General features: G+C 27.1%; 1 protein-coding gene and 1 long non-coding RNA gene across 2 annotated transcripts in view; one reads left to right on the forward strand and one right to left on the reverse strand.

The window, feature by feature from the left end:
• The window catches only part of LOC136081397 (uncharacterized), a 68288-nt gene that overhangs the window by 16727 nt on the left and 28817 nt on the right, over positions 1–22744 (forward strand). The window lies entirely within an intron of this gene.
• On the reverse strand, positions 13626–17554 carry LOC136081032 (uncharacterized). The gene is made up of 3 exons (XR_010638831.1): positions 17396–17554; positions 14253–14320; positions 13626–13892 (listed from the first exon to the last, which is right to left on the reverse strand). It is a non-coding gene; the product is annotated as an uncharacterized LOC136081032 (long non-coding RNA).

Raw genomic sequence — 22744 nt, forward strand, 5'->3', positions numbered from 1 at the left:
TTTTTTAAGAGGTATTTATTTTCGTGCCTACATTTAGAAATTAATTCAGATTTTTTATTTAATAAATTTTCTTGATTCAAATGAGTAATTATTTCAAATTTTTCTTGCAAACATAGCATACATTTTTTGGAAATGTTATTATAGGCAGGGGCAGATTTTAGAATAGACCATTGTAAATTAAAATTTTTATTTTTTTCTTTTAAATCCCAAATATATTTTGACAGCATAGTCTCTTTTGAATATTTTTTGTGTTTAAACGATTGTTTGTAGTTGGCATAACGTTTTTTCCATTCCCCCTCGGTTAAGCCAATATATTGTTTATCAGGGTTGTTTTGTGAGGAAACAATGCACTTGTAAATTACATTTTTCGAAAGGCATTTTCCATTTAGAGGGCAATCTATTTTTTGTTTACAATTACAATAATCAGTGTTTTTTTCTTTTATATGTTCATTTTTATTAATTAACGCGTAGTTGTGGCCTTTTATAATTCTTTCTAAATTTTTTGTACAACTATAACTTACTTTAATGGTATTTCTGTTAAAAATCTTATGTAATTTATTAGAGGGAGGAAAATGTTTGTCTACTAATTTTAGAAAAATTTTACCAATATTTGTTGAAACATTTTTGCTGTACGGGGGGTTGAACCAAATTATGTTTCTATTTCTATTACGCTTTTTTGCAATTTTCTTTTCAAATTTTAGCTCGAAATTTTGAAAGCCACTTTTTTTAAGGGCATCTTCATAAACGCGTTTAGAGGAGTTAAAAATATTTTCATTAGAAGAGTTTTGGTTTAGCCTATTGTTAATTGAAATTGGAATTTGTTTTAGAATTTGAGGGGGATGGTTCGAATTTACATTAATATACAATAATTCGTCATTAGGTTTTTTGTAGGGCTTATAGGAACTTTCTGAGAGGTTAAATGTGACATCAAGAAAATTCACTATTTTTAAATTTATATTTATTTCAATTAGGAAGCCAATATTTTTAAAAACTTTAATAATATCTTTTCTAATTTTATCGAGTTGTGGCCCTGATTTTTTATGCATTATTATTAAACCGTCGTCGCGATAAAGACCTAATTGATTAATTTGGATTATTTTAGCAAGGGTATTTAAAATATATAAACCTACAAATTCGCAAATTTCTGCTCCGTTTGAATGCACATTTATACAATTTGATATTATTGATTTTTACCCCTCAATTACAGAAGAAATTTTAGATAAAACAATAGAATTTGGAAAATCCCATTTAGAAATTACTGAGGACACTATCCGTATAATTAAGCACTGCAGAAAAAATTTACTCTATTTTGATAAGGAAACGTGGAAGAAAAAAACCACGCACGAATGCTTTGATGTAACAATGGGAAGGATTGTTGATATAGGAGCCACTTTTATAGTGGTATATCTTACCCTGCCATCTGATTCAATTTGTACTTTGTACAGTTGTTTGTCCTCACTACAAAGCCAATTTCCATCTGGTTTTGTTATATCGAACAGATGAGCAAGATTTTTTCAAATACTGCATTTGGTCGCTTTCTGTGTTTCTCAAATGATGTGATAAGTTTGTCAACATTAGCAGACACTTGTTGTTTGGAAAGAACAGGAAAATTATACTTCTGCCAAAGCCTCAAAACAGTGATCTATTGGTAAAAGTTCATCAAATGCAACATCAGGAAAATTAAAATTTTGAAAACAGTTTCTTTGTCATATACCTACTGTACACAAAAGAAAAAACAAAATTTACAAAAAACAAATATATACATATATACACAAAAAACTTTTATGTCTACAAATAACATTTTTTAAATTGTAGACATGAAAGTCTTTAATTATCCTACTGGACCTTCGACCCCTGTATGAGGGGTGTTAATATCCCCATCTAAATGAGGGTGGTCAGTCCCCCCATACTGAACCCACCTCTGAAAAGACCAATGGGTCAAAGATCCGCGCTTCTTTCGCCGAAAGACTTTATAATCTTCATACGTAAGTTCTTAAAATAAACATAAAAATTGATTTTTTTTTTACTGAGTTTTAAAATTTTAATTTTAATTGATGGAGCAAAAATATAATTAAAAAAATGCATTACTTATAATCAAGCAAATATTATAGCAATTGAGAACTTATAATTATCGTTAGGTGTATTATCTAAAAAAAAACATAGACTTTAATGTTCTTTTTGCTTGCTAAAAGATAAATAAAAACACGTACATAAGACATTTTAAATAAAATTTTACCTTTGCCATTTGACAATTCATCTAGATGGAAAAAAATTGTAAATATATGAACATTTGAACTTTTTTTACATAAGTACATGTATATAAGTACATAACATAAGTACATTTACGTAAAAAAAATTTTAAAAAGTAGTAAAAAAAGACTTTATCAAAATTTTAATAGTTTAAACTAAATTACAAACTAAATTAAGAAAAGTATCCCTTACTTACCAAGTCGCCTTTGAAGGAGAACAGAAAAACAAAATAAACAAAATAAAAATTAAAAAAGAAATTTAACCAACAATATATATATATATATATATATATATATATATATATATATATATATATATATATATATATATATATATATATATATAAATAGTATAAACACTTATCTAGTTTTTTCTTACTTCTACACAGTGTTTCACCATCAGTGGGTTCATTAGGAAGAATTCTTCCTGATGAACCTACTGACAGTGAAACACTGTTTAGAAGGAAGAAAAAATTAGATAAGTGTTTTTACCAATTTGTTGCTCTGTACTTTAGGAATATTGACACACTAACATAAGTTATATATACAATATATTCTTGCTTACCAAGCTGTTGCTTCAGATCTAAAAAAGAAAAAGATTTTTAATTTAATTTAAAAAAACAGTAAAAAAGAAAATCTAGATAATAAAATCAAACTTACTTATTACTTCATTGCTATCTAAAAATATTAGGACCCTATTATAATGCTTTGAAAGTGTTTTACCTAAGTGAAAAATTACCTAAAGAAGTTTATACAGTTACCGAATAATGAAGTCGATGAAGCTAAATGAAAATTATATTTATTGCTTGTTTTTTTATTAAATAAAAAACAGAAAAGTAACAAACCCCAAAAGGACAAAAATTAATAAAATACATATAAAAATGGACCAAACGTAGCGATAGAGGATTTAATCCGAAAATAGAAAGAACCTTTTGAAAAAAGCTTACCACTTTTAAATCTAAAAAAATTTCCAATTTACATTTTTCTATCTGCATTTATCTTTTAATAAAATATGAATTAATGAGATGCCATTATTTAAAGTTGATCCAGAAGCAACTAAAATAAATTATCATATAAAAAGTTTATTTATAAAATCTTGACGATATTGTTGAAATAAACAATATTTATTGCTTGAAAAGTTAAGTAACAAATGTAATTCAAGTATATTAAAATAAATGTACTAAGTTACCTGTTGCGGCTGGTGCAACTGAAGTTATAACTAAATAAAAAAATATTAAATAAGAAAGCAATTTTATCTATCTTATCTATTTTATCCTGATGATTATGTTCATATAAACAATGTTTATTGATTCTTTTTATAATAAAATAAAAGACATTACTCTTTGCTGTAAAATAAAACAAAAGACATTACTATTTGCACCAACTGATGATGCAACCACACCTTAATGACAAAATTTATGAAAATATATAAAACATTTTCAATGATTTAAAAGAATATTTAAAAGAAGCTTTTAAATCTACAAAATCTAAGTCATTGCTGAGTTCTATCTGTCTGTCTAAAAATAAAAATTGAGATAAAATTATATTTAATAAAATTGCTAATGCTACATTCGTACTCAAATATAATCAAAAATGAAAACACTTACTTTTGTTGCTGTCAGCTTGCCTGTCTAAAAAAAGTTTTTATTCTCATTAATCCTAATCTATAATCTATAATAACTTACTAATAAAAACTATAAATTAACTACTATATACTATATAAACTAATATAAACTATAAATAAAGTAATATAACTATGTCACTAATATAAACTATAAATAAACTACTATACACTATATACTTACTAAAAAGGCCTTCAGCTCCTTCTAACTGCTCTAAAAAATGAAACAATACTTTCTTAAATTGATCTAAAAAGACTGAAGACAAAACTGAAACACTTTACTAAAAAGAAACATTGTACTAAAAAAAATATTTTACCAGTCATTTTAGTTCTAACTTCTTCTAAAAAAAAAAAGAAAAAGAAAAACAACGAACAACAAACAAATTTTAGTTTTTAAACAATGGACAACATCAGTTCTTCTTGAAACTAAAAATTTATCAGCTCTAATCGGCTGGCAGACCTTACTTGAATGACCGCGTGGAGTAAAGAAACGCTTTTAGGAAAGCCTAGAAAGTTCTTTATTAAACAAGAAAGTGAAACGACACTAACACTATTAAATTACAGTATTCATATTTAGAAGATTAGATAAATTACAGTATTCATGTTTAGATAGTACTAAAAAAACTACTTTACCAGACATTTTATTTCTAACTTCTTCTAAAAAATTAAAACAGGTTATAAAAATTAGAAAAATAAAAACAACCAACAACAAACAAACGATTATTTAAATTTTCTATTTTAAACAATGAACAACATCAATTCTTTTCGAAAATAATAATATCTCAGCTCTAATTTGCTTGCTGACCTTACTCGAAAGACCGCATGGAATATATAACCGCGCATTCAAAATTCTAGAAACTACTTAAAAACTAAGAAATGGTGCATGTTACAGAATACAGAACCGTCATTAACAACACGAACATTAGGCGTAACTATGTGTTTATTATCGTATTAATATTTAGATTAAAACTATTTTACTTCGATTTATAGGATATTAAAACTATTGTTCGTACTAATGTTTTTTTAAGACATATTTTGAAAATTTACTCACTTACTATTTAAAATATTTTTTATATATATTCAATTAATTTAAAATATTTTATTATGTAAAAAGTACACAAAAGTTTAAAAAAGCAAAACTAGCGTAATCATTGTTTATTTTTTTTTTATAGTATTATAAAAATTTTCTGTTCACTAAAAACTGGCATAAAATAAACGAATCAGGCAATGTGCTTTCCTATTTTTTATCATATTTAAGGATTGTATTAGTTAAAATGCTAAAAACCAAATTGCGACTAGTTAACTTAATTTTGAATCATGTTCGTATGAAGACAATTAAAACTAAGATATGGTAATAATTTGATATAGGTAATAATAAGATATGAATAATATTAAGTTATATAATAATACTCTGCAATTGCAAAAATGTTACTTACCCCCTCTGTACCCCCCCTCCCCCTTCCTCTTCTTCCTACCTCCTCCTATAACTTTTTTATTTGCACAACGGGCGTAGTTGCATCACTTACAACACGACGTTTAATACTTTTTTTTTTTTTTTCCGACAGTGTTAACTAAAAAACTGCGCTTGCCCCTGAATATTTATACGGTTATAGTTTCTTCTAAAAAAATACACATTTTATGATGTAACTTAATTCATTATTATTAAAAAGAGAGACTTTTAAAAATATAGTTTTGATTATATAGCAATATAACTGAAAATCAAAAACATCATAAACATATCTATTTATTAATTTAAACACAATAAAAAAATTAAAATTAGTATATAAAAATTAAAAAAATTATAAATAACATTGATATTAACAAAATTGATTTATATAAATAAAGATTATCTTATTAAATACTCATAAAAATATTTAAAAAATTCAGAAAGTAGATCTTTGTTTTTATTTTGTTGAATACCATTTTTTTTTTTTCACATTTAATAGACGACCTTTTGACATTTCTAACAGGAATAGGATTAATTGGTTTGTATATCGAGTGAGAAACTGGAGTTGAAAGTGAAGAGAATTTTAATTGGTTGGATGTTGCCTGGTGATTCACCGGATCGTCACAACTAACTGGAACGAATGAAGCTTTATCTAACTTATTTCACAACTGGTTGAACTTTCTCTGGGAATTTTTAGAATTTAAGTCATTATCATTTGGTAATCGTTCCATATCTTGACAAAACGATTCCTTAGAGTGTTCACAAGCATCAACAGCTTTTAAGTATATGTGTTCATCTTGCTGCTCCATCTGGTCTCGATCACCTCGACCCAAAGTCTGAACTTTAGAGTTTTTATAGCTATTATTAACTATTGATTGATTTGACTCTGTATTGTTTTGTAAAACTTTGCTGTTGTATGTATTATCCTAATATATATATATATATATATATATATATATATATATATATATATATATATATATATATATATATATATATATATATATATATATATATATATATATATAAATATATATATATATATATATATTTATATATATATATATTTATATATATATATATATATATATTTATATATAAATATTTAATTTTTTCATTGTTAAACGTCCATAAATCCATCATTGTATGGTTTGAGATTAGTTTTGCGAAATTTTCTTATTTAAGAGCAATTATCTGTTAGAATCAGACGGTCGAAAATACTGAATGCCAACAATTCCGCACATTACTACATCATAGATTATCCTAGCCATACTTTAAAAAGCCAGAAATTTTTTTTCTTTAAGTACCGGACTAAATCCTAAATTTTTTTTTATATCCGGAAAAAATCCGGAGTTTACAGATAGATGTTAACGGGGAGGGAGAAGGGCGTATTTAGACTAACAACTTAAAATACATATGTATAGATTTCCTTAAAATAACTTCATGGAATAAAATCCTTATAGTTTCGAATATAGTAAATATATTTCGAATATATCTAAACTTGTATGTATAGAAAACGTTTTGGATACCCGGAAAAACCAAAAATTTAGAAAAGTATCCGGAATTCCGGAAATATCTGGAAAAGGATAACTCCTATTACATATTGACTTGGTATCATAGGTGCAATGTGTAAAGGTATTAAAGTACAAAATATTTTGTTTACTCTTTGAAAAAATCACATTAAAAATTATTAAAATGTTATAAAAAACAAACTTGCATGCAATTTTTAAAGATAGAGATTAAGGATATCATATTTAAATTGTTTTTAATTTATTTTTATAACATATGCTACTGGGGAAAAAAATTATTATTTCAAGGAAATTTATATTATGAATTTCCTTAAAATGTTTGAAATGATTTTAAAGTTTTAATAGCGCATTTTAAAAATAATGAGTGAAATATAAACTAATTGAAATCAGGGTTAGTTTCATATAAAGATAAAAAGCTATGTATGTATCACAGATTCACCAATGGTATAGGTACTGGAAAAAGCGCTTTTGCAGAGCTTTTTAATTGTTCAACGGAAAGTTCTTTACCTTTGGCTGCAATCTTTATTTTAGTTCCCTTTATACTATCTTTTCAATACTTTTGAGGATAAAAAAAATTTATATCCAAATACAAATTTACGATTTTAGTTATTTCAAATATTTGATAAAAATTTCTAAATTTTAAATTTTGAATCAAGAATAAAAAGTTCGTCCTATCTTTGTCAAATTCTTCTGTTAAATTTTCTCATCTCTTTATGAGAGGGCAAGGGTGGGGCAATCCTTGCCTAAAGACAAACCTGGAACTTTTACATTTCTTTGTTGTTCCAGGTGATGATGCCTTTACTCTTTCCAACTTGATTCTCCCTCTATTTTCAGATGTAGTATATTTAATAATTGGTTTCTGGAAAGAATACTAACTTTCGTATCAGATAGTCGGCCTAAATCAAGACCTACAAAGTTGTTCTACAATAAGAACATCTACTTAAAAGTGGAACTAATTTTCAGATAACCTATTATATACTTGACGTATTTTATAGATTTTCATTTTCAACCGATTCGAGATAAATTAATTTTTAACCGATAATGTGCTATGTGCATTTAAATTTTTTTTTTTTATTTAACTACGATTTTTTTTTTTAAATTAACAATTTTCCAAACATTCATTGAACCTTATGCCTTCCGATTTTGAAGACAGCGTGTCAACAACGGCGTCAAGGCACATCAAATTTGGCTCGTATTCAAATCAACAACAAAATATACAAAATGCGTACCGGAAAGGCGTAGTTATAAAATTGAAAACACAGCAGGTTGAATGTTCAGTAGATCAAAAATACAGTAGATCAATGATTTAGTATATTGGAAAACTAGTAGTACATATTTTAATGAGGTGTAAATATAAAAATTAAAAATTATCGGTTGAAAATCAAAAATGTCATAATATACGATCAACGAAAATTCAAAATTAGGTTGGGTTATTGCCTAACTTTGACTTTTATAAAAAAATAAGGTAGACTAAGGCATTATTATTTTTATGAAATTTTGTAATGTTTGGCATTTTGAAAATATGAGTATTACTTATCATTTTTTAAAATATCTTTTTGACTATTGCAGTAAATAAAAAGTTCATAATACCTATTTAGTAAATTTTCTTGCATATTTGGGACAGTGGGTTACATTATTTTAGGTATATATTGTTCCCTGACTTTAAGGGGTTGTCCATAAATGACGTCACCCTTCAGAAAGGAGAAGGGGGTGTAAATGGTTTTGTGACGACTCATACAGAAGCTGTTACTAAAGAGTAACGATGTTGTGCACAGGGGGGAGGGGGTCTTTAATGATCGAAAATTTTGTGACGTAATTTGTGGACGACTTCTAATCATTGTAATTTCTTGTAAAAAATTCTTTTTTAATGCCAGTATCAATATTAAAAACTTTAAAGTTTGCAGCATCTCTGGAAATAACCAAAAATCTATGACCTATTTGTTTAACCCCCCCTCCTTTTTTTTTGAAAGAGGTTGACAGAATATAATTTTACAAAGATAATAATTTTACAAAGAATCGTCGTATTGAAAATGCAAACCATTTTTGGTGGGCATGAACTTTCAAATAAACTATTTCCGTTCCATTATGAGTGAATTGTTTCTTTTATCAGTTCATTTACAGCATGCAACAAAAACGGTTTTAATAAGGTACAAAGAAAATTATAAACTACAAGGTAGATAATATTTTATGTCTAATTGTCTCCCTCCCTATTTTAATAAAACGAAGATTATATTTCAGTGTATCTAAAGTCAACTGAAGTTATTTTAAAAGGAATACTTCTTGATAACAAATAAATAGAATGTTTTTTATTTAATTCATTTGACTACTTATTAACTAGTTTTTATATAATGTTATAAAGTAGTTTCAGAATATATAACAAAAAAGTTGTCAATCTGAATTAGTATAAAATAAATAAATGATAATATATTGTAAAAATATGACGAAAAACAGGATTTTATCATTTTCAATTTTTTTAAGGAGGTAATTAGGATTTTTCTAGAGAGGTAAATAGGATTGTATGTAGGTTTTTTTTATTAATGGCAGCCTACACTTTTATAAACACACAGTGGGTTGCCAAATTATCAGGAACATTTTACATTTTTAGTAATTTTAAAAAATAAACTACTTTAATGAATAAATACGTATCTTGTAGTTATTTTTTTATTGTTTTTATTGTTAGAGAGCTTTATTTAGAATTTAAAACAACATAACTACTCATTCATAGCCATTTATTTTTTTATAAAAAGTTATAAAAATAATGTAATAATCTTAATACTTTGTAATGCAACTCTTTGCTACAATAACGGCTTTCAGGCGTCGGGGCATGCTTTCTATGCAGACTTTTGCATTGTGTTGGAGACTGGGGTCACTATGCCACTCTTTTATAAGGGTTTCTATCAATTGCTGCTTGGTATTGATGATTTTTTTGCTAATATTTGTTGTGTAAACTCCCATAGATTTTCTATGGGGTTTATGTCAGGCGAATTCCCTGGCCGTGGCAAAACACGCACTTTTTTTTCAGTTAGGAATGCTGTAACACTTCTAGCTTTATAGCACGATGCTGGGTCATGCACGAACATATACTCTTCATTACCAAGGAAACATTCTTCGACCTGAGGTAAGAGCCCGTTTTCCAGTACTCGCTTGTACTGGCCCTGTCTCATGATCCCTTGCACAATGTAAAGGTAGCCAATACCCTTGACTGAGATCACAGACCACACCATTGTACTCACAGGATGTTTAAACTTTTCTAAATGGCAATCCTTGGAAAATTTCCTCCTGAACATCGTTGAACAAATAAGCTTTTTTCGATTAAAATTTGAAATGTTGATTCGTCCAAGAAGCAGACCTGTAAAACATTTCAAAGATATTTTAAATTATAGGTGTCTCTTATTATAGGATCACAACATGGAGTAGTGATCCTTATTCTGCTACTTTTGCCGAATCGTTTTGGTTCTAGAGGCACATTTGTATTAATTTTTCTTTTAATTCGATTCACTACTGACTTTGAAACACTTGCAATTGCTACTACCTCTCTGAGAAAGTGTAGAATAAAGAAGTAATGTTTTTACTTCTCTACTTTTTCATAGGGCTAAATCTGGAGACTTGCCCATACAAAAAAATTCAATGAGAGGTGAGAATAGTTTCAAGTCACGATTTATGCATTAAAATTAGCAAAAGTAATAAATTATCAACTATAACTAATTAAACTATAAATTAATACTTAGGTTTCAATAGGTCTGAACTCGCAAAAATTGCAAAAAATTGTTCCAAAAATAAATAACTGAAATCAATTTTGAACTTACTCCAACCACACTTTTCAACAATTAACAGCTAATTGAGTTATAATCTAAATTTTTGACAAATAGAGTGGCTGACACAACTGCGACAGATTAAAAACAATTATAGTTATATTAGTAACTAAAATACACAAAAAATTATTAAAAAATAATTCATTTGCTCGCAAAAGTTATTTAAACATTAAAATTACTTAAAAAGTAAAGCGTCTCTAATAATTTGGCAACCCACTGTATTTCTAGTTTATATTTTTTCAAACCTTTTCGCTTCAGTTTTTTGAGCGATCTAAAGTTAGAACAGTTTTTTCAAAAATGTATATTTCGTGGCTTTTATCTTAAGTCAGTGTGAACACAGATAACTATACTTTTTCAAAGAAAGATTAGACCCACAGCTATTAACTAATGCAAAAAATCTAAGTGTTGGTTTCGATAGTTACAGCCACTGAAAGTTTGTATTTTTTTTCAATTTTTGTAATTTTAGATTATGATTTCTTGACAATAGACAAATTTTGATTTTTCGTTTTTCACTTTCCTACTAAAACCTAGCAGGTTATCTAAGACAATCTAAAAAAACATATTAAAATAAAAAACTCTTCTGATTAAATTCTTCTGACTCTGACTAAAATTCTTTTGATTTTCAAAGTACTGCAATGGTTAAACAACAAATATATTGAACAAAATTTTGTATTTGTCATTGTACCTATTATACAAAACAAATATGTGAAATGAATGGAATTAATGACAGTCAGTTTTTATTTTCTTTTATTATTTTATTTTAAAATTGGCTGATTCTTACGGACAGTTGCTTTTAAATATGAATTATGGAAGAGTTAAACCAAATTTTTACTAGATTCCTTTCCTAATGTAAACCTGATTTACAGATTAGGACTAGAGTGACTCTTGTCTTGGTGTTGGTCTTTACAACAGTCAACCACACTGTAAAGGAGCTGATAAGACAGCCAATTTGACAAAATTTTGAATTATAATAACTTTGGGCTTGTTACAAAGAAGGAGTGTCAGTTGTTGGTATTTAGCTAACAAAAAAGATAAAAAGATAAATCACATAGGAAAGGCGGTAGTGGTGTAGTGGTAGAGTGCTCGCTTCATAAGCGAGAGGTTCTGAGTGTGATTCCCACGACGTCCCTGGTGGTACCTCGCTCAACTTGTTTCTCCTCTTTGCGCAGCAACCTTATTCGTCAAGGTTCGTGTTTCGAAATTATAGAGTTGAGAGAGGGTTATAACCACAAGTAGTCTACTCATCTGTAGTGGCCTTCTCAGCCTTGGGGAGGTGAATTATAAAAAAAAAAACAAAAAAAAAAACAAAAAAAAGTAAAACAAAAAAAAAACAAAAAAAAAACAAAAAAAAAATAAAACAAAAAAAAACAAAAAAAAACAAAATAAGTGAATGATAGAATAATGAGGTTAAGATTAGCTATTAAACAAACTTTAAAACATTGTTTACAAAAAAAAGATCAATTGATCTGTCCTTATCAGTAAAAATAAAAATAGTAAGAAACATCTGAATAATACAGTGTGTTACATAATACAAATACTACAAGTGAAGTTTGAAGTACACACTGAAAAAATATTTGTAAAATAAAATTGTTTGAAAATCTGAAGAAAAAAAGAGAAAGTATAGAAATGTTATTTTCAATTTTCAAAGTGCATATGAAAATTATTAGGTCAAAAATTAGGTCAGAAACAAAGTGAAAAGTATATGGAAAAACATAAAGAAATATTTTTTGGAAGTATCTAATGAAGAATGCAAAAGAAAAAAGAATCCTAAGAGACATAACAAAGTGTTCTCAAAGACATAACAAATGTCTTCATAGACATAGTGATAGAATGCAAATAAAATTGTAGAATATAAAATATTTTGTCCAATCTGGAAAAAGGCTGAAAATAAAGAAAACAAACTTTAATATTGCTTGGCTAACCACAATGCAAAATAAGACATACAATGCTCCATTAGGTAAAGAGAAATTATAAAGCAATATGCTAGACTTAAAAGATAAAAAAAAACAAAATAATGGCTAGAGTTTTAAAGCACATAGTTAGGAAAAAGAGCGATGTTGTTGAAGAAGGCTGTTTTAAACTTCTTGAAGTTGAATTGAAAACAAGGTTGTTTATTTTGAAGAATCACTAAATAGAAAGTTTGAATGGAATAATGTTTTTTCAGTAGTGAATAAAGGTTCGTTGACCAAAACATAATTTATTGTAAAGTTAAATTCAGTTATTCAGAGAGCTCAGTTAGGCAACTACGGTCATCCTTTTGGAGTATTAGCTGAAATATTAAAGGCTTCATGTATGTGGGTGTTCTGTAGATTTTGGATATTTTTAATGATAAATTGTAAAATATCAATTATAAATGAAGGTAATTTGGATAGTAAAGATTTTATAAAGAATATGAAATACTAAAATTTGGTTTATTTCAAGAAATAAAATTGCTTGACCAGGTAACTCAGATTTTAAAAAACTCAGGTTTTAAAAATAATTATTGCCAACAAGAGTATTTATTCATAATCTCCAATTTAGTTTAAAACTAGATAAAGAAACAAAAGATGCAATATTTATTTGTTAATCAAAGGCAAGTTCAATAAATTTTTATGAAAAAAAAACTCTGTGAAGGTCACCTTTAAAATGGCTTTTGACCGAAAAAAAGTAGTGTGTAGTAGTAGAAAGCTTTGAGGTATTAAGCCTTAACCCCACCAAATAGTTGTTAAAGATTGGCTGGTAATATTTATCATGACTACGTATTAAAAAATTTATTAAACATTCATCAAAAGCCGTCTACTTAACTTGTGAACCTTGTTTTAAAGTTATGGCTCCAATATATCTTTGTTACTGCTCCATTACATCCCTAACATTAATATGTACTCACATGCACACAAACATACGGCATGACTGCAAAAAAAAAAAAAAGATTAAAACTCTGATTATAGTGCCATACTATAATAATATAGTATTAAAGCAATAGTGGAAATAATATTACATTTAAATTTACTCAATCTTTATTTACATTGCATTCTCTTTTACGCCTTAACCTCTCAGCCTTGCTCACTTGTATTTTAATGCCTCTTTATTCTGTAGTCGTATAGCAGTCCACTAAAATCAGCTTTTTCTTTGAACTTAAACAGTGAAATAAAAAATAATTTTCAATAGATAAGAACTTCATTAAATTATTTAATGAGATTAATGATAGTAGTATAAATAGCTCACTCTCTCATTTTCTTCAATTTTCTTTTTATTCTAAAAAATATAAAAGTAACTATTTATTAACAATTTTCAAAACACTACAACCGTCACCATCACCACCACCATCACTACCGCCATCATCATCATCATTCTTATCATCATCATCATCATCATCATCATCATCATCATCATCATCATCATCATCATCATCATCATCATCATCATCATCATCATCATCATCATCATCATCATCATCATCATCATCATCATCATCATCATCATCATCATCATCATCATCATCATCATCATCATCATCATCATCATCATCATCATCATCATCATCATCATCATCATCATCATCATCATCATCATCATCATCATCATTACCATCATTTATTATTTATTTGTAACAACCTCATCAGTAAGTCCTTCTGATTCTTCTAAATGATCGATTGGTTCGTGTAAATAGCTATTAGTTGCTGCTATCAGTTAAAAAAAAAAGAAAGAGATAGCAATAGAAAATTACTATATACTTAAATCAAAAATAACATAAATTTACAACAATTTTTGCAAAGCAATTTTGATAAGCATTGAGATTTACAAAACTGCTTTACAAAAAACAATACTGCACACATGTTTAAAAATTTCTCTCCTTTATATGTTTAGATCAAAAGTGTAACTTCATTATGTGAAGAATTTTGTTGGAATATATGTTTATATCAAAGTTTAACTTCATTATATAAAACTTCATTATATAAATTTGTTTGAATATATGTTTGAATCAAAACATTATTACGTAAAGACTTTTTTAACTAGTAAAGTAAAAATGTTTATAAAAACATAGTTGGCCCAGGGCACAGTAGGCCGGATATTAGACTTAAATTATTTTTATATTTTATTTTTTACTAAAGATCTTGTACAAATAATTACCTTAAGTTGAAAAATTTTTAGTTTTATTATAAATTTTAGTTAAATTATTGCATAAACAGAAAACAACTAAAAAAACTTTAAAAACGCGGATTTATAATTTTTAATATTTGAGTTGTTTAAACTCTCATAAAACGCTAATGAAATTTTAAATATAAAGATATTTTATGATGAAATGTAAAGTCTATTGATTAATTATGATCTAGTCTAAAGTATTTTAATTTTTCATTTTTAAAACCTGTTACCCCACATTCCAAATGACATCATTTTTAGTTTTTTAATAACAAAAATAGTAATGGTTTAAAAAACGCGAAGAAAAATGAAAACAAAGATTGGACTAATTTATGTAATACAAATCATCAAGTTATGGAGCTCATTCTCTCGCCAATTCTAGAACTTCACTGGGAAATTTATGCAAACTTTGATTGTTAATAAACTTTAGTTTTCTAAGAGAAATTATTAATGGATCACTAGATCTAACAAGCCTAGTAATCAAATCATGGTTTGAATCTTTTCTTGAGGTCTTTCTTATAAAATGCTCCCGAAAGCTCCTGAAGTCTATACTTTGCGTCTCTAGGTCATCTTCTGATGTTATTCTGATTGGTAGAAATTGTAATTGCAATTATGGCATGACCATGAACCAAAATTTTGTGGACACATTGTGACATATAACACCATGAAAAACTTGATGTATATAGTTTTAGAGCGGTTATGCAAAAAACTTTAAATTTTATAGTATCTATTTCGTATCCCGATGACAAAGTGACTAAAATAATTTAAAAATAATATATTTTGATATTATTTTTGTTTCATCAACTTTCAATATTTCAGCAGTTGGTTTGTAGTTAGCAAAAGCTCTGCGGGCAGTATTTTCATCGTTACGAAAACCTAAAAATTTAGAAAATTATGTTTTATATTTTGAAATATGTATAAATAATATATATTTTATATAATATAAAATTTGACTTATGCGATCCTCCACTTTCGGGAAAATTCATAACCAATCCCAGTTTGTTCATAAAGTCGGTCTGAGTTACGGCACTCTATTTACTGTATCGCTCTTTTGTCAGCTACGGTTCTAGCCATTTTCCAGTTTCCTTTTTTTATACATTATGCAGTATTAGCTGCAAAATATTTTTTCCAAAATATACCACAAACTGGACAACACTGTGTCGAGTTTGTCATTGTAGATAAAATTGATTGAATTTTAGCTCAATAAAACATTATACAGCTATTTCTTTCCGTCCAAAAATAATGTTAATAATATCACATTTCTCAATTTCGGAATCCATAGTTTTTTTTCTTCTTCCACATTATTCTCAGTTTCCTTTTGAAACAAAAATCTTACTGGTCGACAATATGCAGTCGACGATGGCTTTTCGTTTCTCCACTCTACTGCATTTTTATTATTATATAATCCACTCAGTTCTAATGGTACTATGCAAGAAATAAATTAATACTCTTCATTCTTTAGATTTCTTTCGATGTTTTCATTATGGCTAACCTGCTTGTAAACACTTTGCCCTGAATTACCATCAAACCCAGCCTTACATCTAAGTGTCAGTTTAGTAAGTTCCTTTAAGATTGTAATTAGCACACGAGCCTGTACGTCACACAGCCTTTCAAGAGTGTGCATCAGAAGGTCTTTTATCGCTATGTTTACTGTATACTTATTTACATAAATGTTTTTCAGGTAGCAGTTAGCTTTTGAAAATCGTATATAATTATATAAAGGTTAGATTTGGCAGCCTTATTCTTCAGCGCCAATCAGCTTTGATTTTGATATACCACCATCAACAATCATTGCTAGACTTTCATCCGGTGAATATCTCTTAGGAGTTTTAACGGGTTTTTCATTTGAAATTTCTACAATTATTTTAGCAGTCTCGTACTTAAACTTATTCCTAAGTTTGTTGCATAAAGTAATTCAACGCCAGATGTGTTAATAACATTGTAAAGCTTACTTTTTTTTGTTCTGTCGCATGAGTTTTTAAAAGAGCATCAGGGTATTCCCTGATGCTCTTTTAAACTTTACTAAATGTAGGGTTTAGCGTAATGTGCATAAACTGAAAATCTTAAGCTAGCCAATTTTCATTGCTTTTCTCAAAATGAAAAGTACCATTGTTTGCAGCTATCCATTTTTTACGATATTTTTTAAGATTTTACACTCAAAATCTTTTAATTTTATATTTATTGAAGCTAAGAGAGCTAATACTGATGAAAAAAATGATTTCTCGTTAGGAACTAGTTTGTTTTACCTTATAAGTTTATAGTCTTACCAATTTTCATGTTTTAGCTTAAATAAAAAACAAAAAAAGTATTGTTTAAACAGTGCCATGTGCATTGAACTGTATTGGTGAAAAAATAACATGTATTTTCGTTTGAGGAATAAAAAACATTACGCTTTAAACAAGTATTTCGATTTCAAGCGAATAATACGACTTGAAACTTGTACTTTTAAAATGTCAAATAAACTTAAAAGGGGAATTTAGGGGCAATGTATGTAGTTCTTATAGGTCATAGACAGGTTGCATCTACTATCTCAGGCACTCGGTATGGGTTCCTGTAGGTTTCCTAACTTATCTGACACTTTTTGTACAAAATAAAAGTATTAAATGTTATAAACTTACCTTGTTGTTATAAAGCCAGTTTATAAACGTGTTATAAATGTTGATCTTTCCTTTATATTATTTTCGTAAAGTTATATTATTAAATAATTAAAATGCAAAGACTAATTGCGCATAAACGTTTTTTTTTTAAAAGTAACTGTTTACTAAAGTTGAGCATGAAAATGTGCGGTCGCTCATTTTCTTGCGGCCTACGTTTTTTTTAAAAAGCGGCCGTTTTTTTAAAGTAACATGCGGCCGTTTTTTTAAAACATGCGGCCGTTTTTTTAAAGCAACTGTTTACTAGAGTTGAGCATGAAATTGTGCGGCCGTGGCGCAATGGTTAGAGCGCTTGCTATATAAGCAGGAGATCCAGGTTTGAAACGAGCTTTGAACATAGTTTCGCGTCTCGTTAAGGAAGGAGGCGTAAACTACCGCGGTGCTCTGTGACAAGAGCGTTCGGTCTTCTTGGGGCACCTAAATAACTTGGGGCACCTAAATAATTTACGCTTTTTGTAAAAATAAAGTAATTTTGATTATTGTGGTTTTGAAAGATGACTATTATACTCAAATAATTTTTTTAATAAGACATTAGATTATTACAACTATGTTTTATTGTATGGTTTTTAAAACAATAAGTTTTCATTTTTGAAGTTTTGTCCAAAACTTGGCCCCCTGTGAAGAAGTAAAAAAAGATAAAAAATATTTTTTTAAGAAAGTTATATTATAATTATTACTAACTATAATTATAATTAGTTTATAACTATTACTAATTATAGTTATTAATAATTATAATTATTACTAGTTAGAACTATTGCTAATTAGAATTATCTAAATATTAATACGCTAATGAATATTATTATTAGTGCGCACCACTGATCTCAAAATATAACTGGATAGCGTATACGGCAAATTTTTTGAAGCCAGTTTTGGCCTCCCAAGATGGCGGTTTTGGTTGATTACAAATGAAGAAATTTTTGTAACGAACTTTTATATCGTTTATATATATAAATATTTTTTAAGGTACAAGCCTCAATTATAAATATAATTTTCGGTTTTACATTACAATAATTTTTGAAATAAACGCAATATTACATACTTACGTAAATTTCTAAATTATGTATTACTTAACAAAATATACTCTTAACAATAAGTTAAGAGTATATTTTGTTTAATATCTTGCTTTTTTAAAGAAAAACAAATGTTATTAAATAAGATAAAAAATTTCAGTTTTTTTAATTAAGAATTAGTTTATTTAACATTTAGTAAACAACAAATAAGAAACAGTTACAAGTTAACGGTTTTCAAACAACTTTCTAATAATTATTTTAAGTTTGAAAACTGAAATAATTTATTCATATTTTGTTTATTTTTCTTTTATTTACTTTCTTTTAATTTTATTTCTACTATAAATTATTTGTTTATAATACTGTTTAATATTGTTTATAATACAATTTATGCACCTTTTAGTTCTTAACTACCCAATGCTGTGTGCTAGAAGGTTAATAACAACTGCATGGTAGGCAGCTGAATATCTTTTTCAAATAAACTATTATGAAATTAGTTTTTAAATAGATATCACAAATTTACAAATGCTGCATGAACTAATAGCTGAGCTCTGTGAATACACACAACTCACGGGTTCCTTCAAGAATTTTTTTTTATATAGTTATTTGTGCCTTATTTTATTTGGTTGTACTTTACTAAAATCAATATATATATATATATATGTGTGTGTGTGTGTGTGTGTGTGTGTGTGTGTGTGTGTGTGTGTGTGTGTGTGTGTGTGTGTGTGTGTGTGTATTCGTGTATACAGCCAAACGAGCTGAACCAGCTTTTTGTATTCAAATAGATTATTGCAGTTTGGAATATCTGCATTACCGTGATCACTAACAGTTGGATCTCTCTCCAACAAGTTATATTTTCTTATTTAATTTGAGTCAAAGATATTTTAGTACTGAGGTCAACAAAAGAATTGTCTAAAGCATATTATATATGAGTTTTATCTCTGATGCTGCAGTTTTCATTTAAACATTGAATGCTACTTTGCATCAAAAGTCATTTGTATGTGCCTGTGAATTGATAGCAATATCAATTAAACATTTCTGCAGATCTCACAACACTAAAAAAGAGCTCTTGATGGTTTTAACTGAGTATATATGTAAATAAATAGTTTAATGGTGAACCTTCTTTTTCAAACCAGCTGAGAAATACACCTCGAACAGATTTATTTGCTGTCAAATATCTAATGAAACCAGTTTTTCGTTTATACAAGATCATTTGTGTACCATTTCTTTAGGAGTAATGATATGAATTGTATCCTTTGGCAAATTGATTTCTTGAATTTTATATACCATATAATCAATCTATTTTACGAATAAACTCAACGACATATTAATAAAATTATTTAACAGCTATTTACAGTTCATTAATATAAAAAAGTCAGCAAGCTGTAATATAAAACCATATTACCTAACAGCAGGTAAACAGTATATGTAACTAAAATCAATAAGATATTTCAAAGAAGAGGTTATGTTTTGAATATTTCTATATATAGATATAAAGATATTTTTTCAAACATATGTATTTTTACATAGATTTGTTTCTTCAATTGTTTGAGTGATTATCTTTCAAATTATAAGAAACTATTAATTACTTTTTATTTGTTTTAAAAGTTGTTATAAATAACAATAATTCAGACCTGGGTTTTTATTATCAGTATATGTGATACTTTAGAATATTTTATTCAAATAGTTTATGCGATAAAATTCAAGTATAATATAATTCTATAAGGAACCCCTGAGTTTTTGTATACTGACAGCACTCAGTTAACAATTCATGCAGTATTTGCACAAAATGGTATCTTGCTACAAATAATAGAGAATCTAAAATTGTAGGTAGAAATAATTGCGCTTGCCATGCTGTTATGTTATTAACTTTCTGGCATACATTATTGGGTAACTATGAACTAAAAGGTACACAAATTAAACATAAGACTTAACTAAAATTGTAAATGCCATTTCATAATAAATTCAATTATTCAAAAAAATAATTTCTCTTTTTTCTCTAATATTTATAAAATTTATTTTTTTCTTTTATTTTTAACAAATTTATAAGCTTATTTCATTATTTTCTTTCGAAGTTTGATAAAACCATATAAAATGTATATCGGTTTCACCGCTAAGAGCTAAAATCGCCGCCATCTTGGGAGGCCAACTTTGGCTTCAACTTTTTTTGGAAAAAACAATAAAACTCACTATCCAGTTATACTTTGAGATCAGTGGTGCGCATAGTTACGCATAGTTTCGCCTATTGTTCGTATTGTTACTTCGGTTCTACATTCTGTAAAATACACAATTTCTTAGTTTTTGAGTAGTTTCAAGATTTTTTTATCCGCGGTTATATTTTCCATGCGGTCTGTCGAGTAAGGTCAGCTAGCGAATCAGAGCTGATGTACTTTTATTCTCAAGAAGAATTGATGTTGTTCATTGTTTAAAATAGAAAATTTAAGTAATCGTTTGTTTGATGTTCGTTGTTTTTATTTTTCTTATTTTTATAGCCTGTTTTCATTTTTTAGAATAAGTTAGAACTAAAATGTTTGGTAAAATAGTTTTTTTTAGTACTATCTAAATATGATGAATACTGTAATTTATCTAATCTTATAAATATGAATACTGTAATTTAATAGTGTTAGTGTCGTCTCACTTTCATTTTTTATAAAGAACTTTCTAGGCTTTTCTAAAAGCGTTTCTTTACTCCACGCGGTCTTTCAAGCAAGCTCTTCCATCCGATTAGAGCTGATAAATTTTTTGTTTCAAGAAAAACTGATGTTGTCCATTGTTTAAAAACTAAAATTTGTTTGTTGTTCGTTGTTTTTCTTTTTCTTTTTTTTTTTAGAAGAAGTTAGAACTAAAATGACTGGTAAAATATTTTTTTTAGTACAATGTTTCTTTTTAGTAAAGTGTTTCAGTTTTGTCTTCAGTCTTTTTAGATCAATTTAAGAAAGTATTGTTTCATTTTTTAGAGCAGTTAGAAGGAGCTGAAGGCCTTTTTAGTAAGTATATAGTGTATAGTAGTTTATTTATAGTTTATATTAGTGACATAGTTATATTACTTTATTTATAGTTTATATTAGTTTATATAGTATATAGTAGTTTATTTATAGTTTTTATTAGTAAGTTATTATAGATTATAGATTAGGATTAATGAGAATAAAAACTTTTTTTAGACAGGCAAGCTGACAGCAACAAAAGTAAGTGTTTTCATTTTTGATTATATTTGAGTACGAATGTAGCATTAGCAATTTTATTAAAAATAATTTTATCTCAATTTTTATTTTTAGACAGACAGATAGAACTCAGCAATGACTTAGATTTTGTAGATTTAAAAGCTTCTTTTGAATATTCTTTTAAATCATTGAAATGGTTTTATACATTTTAATAAACTTTGTCATTTAAGTGTGGTAGCATCATCAGTTGGTGCAAATAGTAATGTCTTTTATTTTATTTTACAGCAAATAGTAATGTCTTTTTATTTTATTTAAAAAAGAATCAATAAACATTGTTTATATAAACATAATCATCAGGATAAAATAGATAAGTTAGATAAAATAGCTTTCTTCTTTAATATTTTTTTATTTAGTTATAACTTCAGTTGCAGTAGCCACAGCAGGTAACTTAGTACATTTATTTTCATATACTTGAATTACATATGTTAATCAACTAATCAAGTAATAAATATTGTTTATTTCAACATTATCATCAAGATTATTTAAATTGACTTTTTATTTGATAATTTATTTTAGTTGCTTCTGGATCAACTTTAAATAATTGTAACTCATTAATTCATATTTTATTATAGATAAATGTAGATAAAAAAAATGTAAGTTGGAAATTTTCGTAGATTTAAAAGCAGTAAGCTTTTTTCTAAGGGTTATTTCTATTTTTCGATTAGATCCACTATCACTACATTTGTTCTATGTTAAAATAATGTACTTTAAAATTTTTCGTCATTTTGGGGTTTGTTACTTTTCTGTTTTTTATTTAATAAAAAAACAAGCAATAAATATCATTTTCATATAGCTTCATCGACCTCATTATCCGGTAACTGAATAATTTTATTTAGGTAGTTTTTCACATAGTTAAAACACTTTAAAATATTATAATAGCGTCCTAATTCTTTTAGAAAGCAATGAAGTAATAAGTAAGTTTGATTTTATTATCTAGATTTTCTTTTTCAATTTTTTTTTTAAATTGAATTAAAAACTTTTTTTCTATTTTAGATCTGAAGCAACAGCTTGGTAAGCAAGAATACATTGTAATATAAATTATGTTAGTGTGTCAATGTTTCTAAAATACGGAGCAACAAATTGGT

The sequence above is a fragment of the Hydra vulgaris genome, chromosome 06 (assembly GCF_038396675.1).
Source record: "Hydra vulgaris chromosome 06, alternate assembly HydraT2T_AEP".
NCBI classification, from domain to species: domain Eukaryota; kingdom Metazoa; phylum Cnidaria; class Hydrozoa; order Anthoathecata; family Hydridae; genus Hydra; species Hydra vulgaris.